At 32.8% G+C, this 8,134-nt stretch overlaps 1 non-coding gene across 1 annotated transcript; it reads right to left on the bottom strand.

Moving 5' to 3' along the window:
* Positions 1-258: 258 nt before the first annotated feature.
* On the bottom strand, positions 259-351 carry LOC148764031 (small nucleolar RNA snoR8a). The gene has a single exon (XR_016024959.1). It is a non-coding gene; the product is annotated as a small nucleolar RNA snoR8a (small nucleolar RNA).
* Between the last annotated feature and the right edge of the window lie 7,783 nt (positions 352-8,134).

The raw sequence follows: 8,134 nt of genomic DNA, 5'->3' as shown, positions 1-8,134 counted from the left end.
TACTCAAAATTTCTTATAAAATGATTTTATTTAAATTCAGATACCATAATCAAATTTTAATAAATTTAAATTTAAATTATTAATTTTGAAACCCTAAAAATTTATTAATAAAATAAAATAGAATAAATATTTACAGTTATATTTATCTTTACCAACCATAAATACAGTCTTTAATATAGAAAATTTCAACTTAAAAAATATAACTTAAAATAATAAACAAAATAAAAACATAAAAAATAAATAAATAATTGGAAAGGTGGAACTCAAATTCTATGGTTGTAATAAGAGGTTTGTCATGTCCAAATTAAGCGAGTCAGAACGAGGAATTAATTTTATAATCGTCGATAACTCCATATCTCTGTTTTTCAATTTTTTGAAAGAAAAAACTAAATCAACATGTTTTGCTTATTTGACTTTAGCTCAAGTAAAAAACTAAGTTAAATAACCAATTTCAAATTTGTATACTATTATAAATAGAAGAAGAAAGAATTTATTTAGTCAGTTTATATTATTTTATTTTAACGTAATACAAGTTATTCATTTAAATTTAACTTTAGATATGAAATTTTTACAAATTTGTTTTTAGAGAAGGAGAATTCAAACTAAATTTTTGTCAAAATGATAAGTTAATTTACATATTATAGAATCAAATAATCAAGTAAACAAATATTTATATATATTTTCAACACCATAAATCTTTTACACTTAAATATTTGACTTATTAATAAGCATATCAATAATAATCCACTCGAAGAATATAGGGACTTCACAAGTCTATTAGCTGCTCAAAATTACGGACAAAATGAAATGATTAATCATGTAATATGTTTACAAAATAAATAAAAAAATAAAGACTCATCTACAAGAGGAAACTAACAAACACAAAATATGAATGAATGCAAAAAACTGCAAGAGAAAATTGTGACAAAGGTATTACACATGGCTCGCATATTTAGTTAGGCCAGCAAGTTGTCTTCATCCACAAGACACCCTACGTTTTCAAACATTGTCCTTCGTATTGGATAGTTGTTGCGTGTGTGACCGATTTATCTGCAACTTAAACATGCTTTTTATCGTCGCACTCGCAGAAGAGTCGATTGCCTTGGAGATGGTGCCGGATTTGTGGATGAAATTGTAAATGGGGATGCGTAATTCTGTCTATTATGCCCGTACCTCTTGCATTGCGAACATCTCCATGCTCGAATGCTTTCACCAACTGATGGATTCCTTCTCCTCTAGATCTTCCCGCTTTGCCTCACTAAGGTGGTGCCAATATGACAATTTATTCCACATGAGGAGGGATGTTCCACTCACTAAGATGCCCTACCAGGTGAATGGACCCCGTATAACCCTCCACTAAAACAGTTGTCTTGTAGTAGTCAGTGTAGAATTCAACGGCCTCATGTTTGCATTTACTGAAAAATACAATGAACTCAATGTTCAAGCACAATGTAAATGCTATGTCAATTAGGGTTCAAATAAGAAATAAAGATATTCTAAACTTATTGCTGCAATGGCATGGCTGCATGGTAGTAAATCTGTTTAAAATTCATAAGATGAACATGTCTTCTTGGACAAGTTTACAAGTTCATCCATCTTCCCATCTTTAACTTCAAACTCCACTTGATTGATAGGTTTTACTACAAAGCGATGTGCATCATTGAATCGTTTGCTCAACTACTTAGCAACCAAAAGGCTGAGGGGCATGGTCACCTTGACAACCTCCTCGTACCAGTCATAGAACCAATGTTGGAACATGTCCCTGATGAACTAGATCAAAATAGTGATTGGCATTTGTCTTGCATGCTTCAAGCATGAGTCAACACATTCAGCAATGTTGGATGTCATGAGTTGATATTGCCTTGCCGGTGAACATGCAAATGCCCATCTCTCAGGTCCTATTCTCATAAGGTCAGCGTGGGCTCTCGCGTGAATCTACTTGAGCTGGTTCATATGCCTGTTAAAGTTTTTCTTCAAGTGGTAACCGCATAAACCGTGGTGAATTCTGGGTATGCATTTTGGATTGCTTTCTTAATGCCAAGATGCTAATCAGAAATGAACATAGTGTTTTCAGGACAACCAACCGTATCAAGCAGCTTGCTAAGAAACCACATCCATGAGTCTTTGTCCTCAACATGGCCGATGCCAAATGCAACTGGATATACATACTCATTCGTATCTTTGCATACAGTGACAAACAGAACACCCTTAAACCTACTTTTCAAATGTATCGCATCAATTGCAAACGTAGAGGCATTAAACCCTAAACCCCCAAATACAAGCCTCGTATAACCAGAAACAATATTTGAATCTTTGTGCCTCATCAATGGCCAGTGCAGTGACTATGCTGGGATTTTCTTGTTCCAACATATAAAAATACGAGGGTAATAAATGAAATGACTTCTCCAGGGGACCGAACACAAGCCTCTTTACATACTCCATCGCTTGTCAGGCCTTACCATACAAGCATTCCAATCCCCACTGAACCCTTATCTCACTAATTATGTCCTTAAGTCTCAATGCTACTCCGTTAGCTTGAAGCTTGTGTGACATAAGTTCACCAATTATCTTCGCACTCGCAATTGAAAATCGCCCTTATAAACCATCAATAGTACACATGTGTACTCTGTGGAACATTCGACCTTGCCAATATTCTCCTTCTGGTAACTTCGTTGCACGCACATTGAACTTGCATGCCTTGTCCTTACAATTAACCTCATATCGACCTTTACATGACCTTTTTACTCTTATCCCAAATTGTTCTTTTAGAGACAACATGTTCAAAGCTCGTTTCAACTCGACCTTCGAGGAAAACATTTTTCCTTTGTATGAGCAATCATCGGCACATGTCGACTCTTCAATGGTAATTGTTTGGAAGGAGAGCCTTTCTGCACTTGGGATTAGCCACGAACGAGATATCCCTACATTTCCCCTTTCTTGATAACTATCATCGAGCAATGTATCAGGGGAACGAATCCTGTTCTCACTAGCGATGGGGTTATTGTATATGGGGTCATCATACTGAACATCTCGTACATCAACACCTCTAACAGGTTCTGTTTCACTTTCAACATTATTGCAAATTGGAATGTCACTATCATAAAGTCAGTCATCGTCTGAACTGTCATCATGCCATTCATTAAGCCCATCATCTGAATTGTCATCAAATTTATCTTTACCAGCATGGAACAAATCGTCATTTCCCTCATCAAATGTAGTATTATCCTCAAGCATCACAGTGTCACCCACCAACGTCGCAGTGTTATCCTCAAGTGTCGTATTCTCATTTAAAAATGCCATTACACCCTCTACAGTTTCACCTGATCGTTGCATTTGTTGGATAGAAGTAAGTAATTGGTTTGATGCACATCTTGATCGAAATTATGCAGCCAACTGTTCTGTGAATGTCGTATGTCTACCGGGCTGCACAAACTCTTGTGCATAGGTCAATTGCTATTGTTATGGGTAACAGACCGAATGCTGTGATATATGGGAAGCATTGTAAATCTCATTTTGATTAAGTTGATTACCATGTTGTTCATCTTTTTCATGTGACATAACATTTGTTTGGCGTCCCTTAATGCTAACATACATAGTCAAAACATTTCTCTATTCTAGCAAAATTAATGCAACATTCTTATCGTCTTTGATAATTAGGTGTGATAGCTTTTCGAGTGTACTGATCAATGCATGCAATTCAATATCGTCAATTTATGAGTTTACCCTAACAACATCTTCAACCAGCTTCATCAAGCCCGTAAATGACAAATCACTCCTAGCCCCCCGTATTCGTGACTCACCACCCTTGTAAATGCCATCCACCCACTAATCACTATATCTTATCATAAGTCGTACAATTGGAACCCCACTGAAATTTTGAAAACAACAAATTTGTCAATCATTTTACACATTACATGTTATGTTCTAAAATTTGTTACTCATGTTATTACACGTCATTTTCATAAAATGTTACACACCATGTTTAAAAAATGTTACATGCCATATTCAAAAACGTTACACGCAAGTTCAAAAATTGTTACACGCCATGTTCACAACATGTTACACGCCATGTTACATGAAAATGTTACACGCCATGTTACATGAAAATGTTACACGCCATGTGCTAACACATGTTATTTCAGTATTTTTTTACACGTCATCCGCTTTATAGATGCATGGTGTATAACAACTCTAGGCAATGTTTCTAATCCATGTTCTAATTTACACAACAAGTTTAAGAAATTTATGTGTTGTAGCAATAAGCCCAATAACATACCTTCATGTCATCTCTGCTGTAGGGTCTGTTTATCAACGACAATATGGTCAGATGCCAAGAGATAGACCACAGTACGATAACGAAGGTGCTCAACAAAGAGGTGACAAAGCTCATACAATTCAGAGAGCTGAGAGAGTCAATGACGATGGTGCTTAACAAAGAGTTGATAGAGTTGATACAATTTAGAGAGATGAGAGAGAAAGATGAGTGAGCTCAAATAGCTGAGCATTTATTTCTATTTTCTCTATGTCGGGAAGTAGATATCAAGAGCTTAATTTACCAGGATATTTTTAAAGGCATTTTGGTATACTCATACTTACTTTTGGTTAGAAATAGATAACTTCATATGGGTAGTTATTTCTGAAATCACCTTATGAGGAGGGCTATTTCTCACAATTTCCTCTTTTAAAAACTATTATTTTTCATAAAAGCTTCATAAGAGCTTTTAAGCTAAAAAAAAAAAAAAAGCTAAGTCAAACAAGCTCTCAAGTAAGAAATTCATAAAAAAAAGAAATAGAGCCCATACTTCCATAGCCCAAATAAAAACTTACTTATTTTCAATTTTAAAAATCCAAGACAACCCACCCCAAATCACCTATTTCCTAATAAACATTAGCAACACGAACTTCACCTTCCACCACTTTTAACAACCATACACTATACACAACACCCAAAAATCACCAAGACAAACCATTGAGAGCAAACAACGAAAAAATAAAAATAAACTTAAAAAACAAAAAAATACAAAAAGGAAAAGATTGGCTGAGGCTTGAGTTAGGTTTTATTTCAAGGATTAAGTGTTTTCTTTGAAGTTTTGTTTTTAGCAAAGGGAAAAAGAGGAAAATAAGTAGAAAATGAAGAGGGAAAGTCGCATGCGAATGTGTCGGTTCATAGTGGCTAAAGAAGAAATGGAATAAAACAATCGATTAAAAGAAGGGAGAAATAAGAGGAAAAAAGAAAAGACATCCATGACAACCATATCTAATGGTAACGATTGAAACTAGGTTTTTGGAGAAAAAAAAGGTAGGAAAAGAGAAAGATTTTAGAATTTGGATGCGGAAGCTGAAAGGAATTGAATAGAAAAACTTTTTTTAATGCTGGTCATTGACAAACAGTGATCAACGATGGAGATGGCAACGATGGTTGGAACCTTGATTGTTATGAGAAAATGAAGGGTTATTAGCTAGGGAGGAAAAGCAAAGAACAAAGATAAAGAAAATATGGTTTTTAACACTAGGGTTCTAGGACTTGGTTTATATGTCATGACCTCACGTTTCTAACTCAAAACACTATTAGGTGGAGATAACCCTTCTAACATTTTACCACATCCAATTGTGCCAACACTTGCTGATAAGGGATCTATGACATTTTACTCCATCCAATTGTGTAACATTGTTATTGCACTAGCTCTTTTATCCACAAGAAAAGGGGAACATATCTTGTCTGGATCTATCTCAACCCTAATACCTCTCATGGGGTTTCATTTCAATGAAGATTTAGATCTGTTTTGATACTACTTGTCATGGGCTCAAGTTTCTAACTCAAAAGACATGCTTGTTAGGTGAAGGAAAACTCTTATTTATAAAGTCAAGACTCGTTTTATCTTTTACTAATGTGAGATTCATAACGCATATACTAACACTAGAACTACATCATTGTGGTGGTTGTACCAAAAAGAAAAAAAAAAGAATTAGGTCGAGGTTGACTTAATCCAAATTAAGAGCTTACCAACCCACAACCTAACCTATGTGGTAAGTCATATGTTTTGGTTTATTTGTAATTTACTAAGCCTATTAAGTATATTATATAATTAATAGTATTAATTATTTAATAACAATAAAATGAAGATCAATAATAATAAATGATTATTGGAATTAATTTCTTATGATGGAATTTTATTTGAAATATGTAACAACATGTTTCTAATTAATACTACTAAAGTGAGGAAGAATTTAAGACTCCACCAAAGTGTTGGGAAAGCCTTTTAAATATTTATTTCCATACCCAAATTAATTCATATAATTATAGGTAATGTAATGTCTAATAAAGGAATAATAAAAATATAATTTAAAGTTTCTTTTAAGAAAAGAGTAGAAAAGTTCAAATAAAAAAAAAACAATGATAAAGTAAAAAAAATGATAATTGCATCATCATATATTTTTTGTGCATTACATGCATTCATATCATTAATTATGCAAGTAAATGAAAGCCTTGATGACGGGATTTTTCAAGAAAATTATGAAGACAAGGTTTTTGAAAATTCCTTAAGTGAGGAACTAATTTTAAATTTCACCAAAATATTGGAAGAATTTTAAAAGAGTTTTCAATATAAAGGTTTTCATTTTCTATTTAATAGAATTACACCTTCATTTTATTTTATGTTGCATTCCATGCATCCAGAATATTAATTGCTCAAATAAATGAAAGCCCCAACAACAAAATTATTTAGGGAAATTGTATAGAGAAATTTCTTGAAAATCCTTTATATAAAGAAATATTTCTAAATTTTACCAAAGTATTGGGAAAATTTACAATAATTTCTAATATAACAGATTTCATTTATATAATCAAATGAAATTAGAAGATGTAAAAAAATCAAAAAATGAAAAATAATAAAATATAAAATCAAAGCCTTTTTTGTAACACTTCATGAATTTGACAACGAATTCTCTTCAAGAAATTAAGCGTGTTTTCATGAAAATTTTTAAGGTAAGAAGAATTTCTTTAAGTTTTGTTAAAATGCTAGGAAGACCTTGGAAAATTTTTCAGTAAGTAATAATGGTTTAAAGAAAAAAAATGAAAGAAAAGAAAAAATAAATGGCAATTAAGATAAATAAAAGCAAATATGAAATTAAAGATTATTAATTAAGGCAAAAACAAGATAACATGTGATGAATTGGTATCGTTTTTTGAAGGGACATCACAAAGGTGCTAATATATTTTTCACACGTAACGATACTCCCCAACCCTAATTTTGTTTGCAAATCAAACCCTATCATTTCTTACTGAATCTAAATCAAGCTTAAAATTTTATTAGAAATTATAGATTCAATTAGATGACTAGTCACATCTAGACAAAAAAGATTGATGGCGACTCCTTTTTACATAAAAGTGTCAGGTTTTTTTGATCCGCACATTACAACAGATATGTTAAGGAACAATTGATGTTGGTGTTCGCTTCAAATGGCCAGTAGTATTGAAATTTTCTAATTTTTAAATAGTGATTAAGTTGGTGCCTATAAGGATATGAAATGAAGATTACTTCAAGATACTTGTTTGCCATTGTTCTGTAGTGTTTGCTTGGTATTCAAAAATGATAGACACCATTGCTCAATTCACAACTTAGAGAAACTACATCGTAACAGCAACTACTATTAATCAAGCCATTTGGTTAAAGAAATTGATGAGTGACTTTAATATGGTCCAAGGAGAACCAACTAAGATAATGGTAGATAACTAATTTACTGTGGCAATTGCAAGGAATCTAGCTTTCAATAACATAACAAAGCATTTCAAGATCAAATATCACTTTGTTAGAGAAAGGCAACAAGAAAAAAAATGATCTTGGTTCATTGTAGTTAAGAGAACTAGCTTGTTGGCATTGTCACCAAGCAATTGTCAAGGACCAGCATATTGGAGTTTACAGCAAAACAACCAAAGAGAAGTTTTGAATATGGTTGACTCCATTACCATATCAAATAAGTTTATGCTAAGATGGATTTTTTTTTCCTTGGTACGTTAGGTTACCAACCTAATTTGACAAACAAAGTGATAATCAAGTGCTAAGTGTTTCATTCTTGAATGAAATACTAGATTGGCACTCAAATAATTTGCTTTAACATTGTCACAATGTAGAAC

This window comes from Theobroma cacao, chromosome 2 (assembly GCF_053813885.1).
Source record: "Theobroma cacao isolate CCN51 chromosome 2, ASM5381388v1, whole genome shotgun sequence".
Taxonomy (NCBI): domain Eukaryota; kingdom Viridiplantae; phylum Streptophyta; class Magnoliopsida; order Malvales; family Malvaceae; genus Theobroma; species Theobroma cacao.
This window is presented reverse-complemented; position numbering and strand designations above follow the sequence as displayed.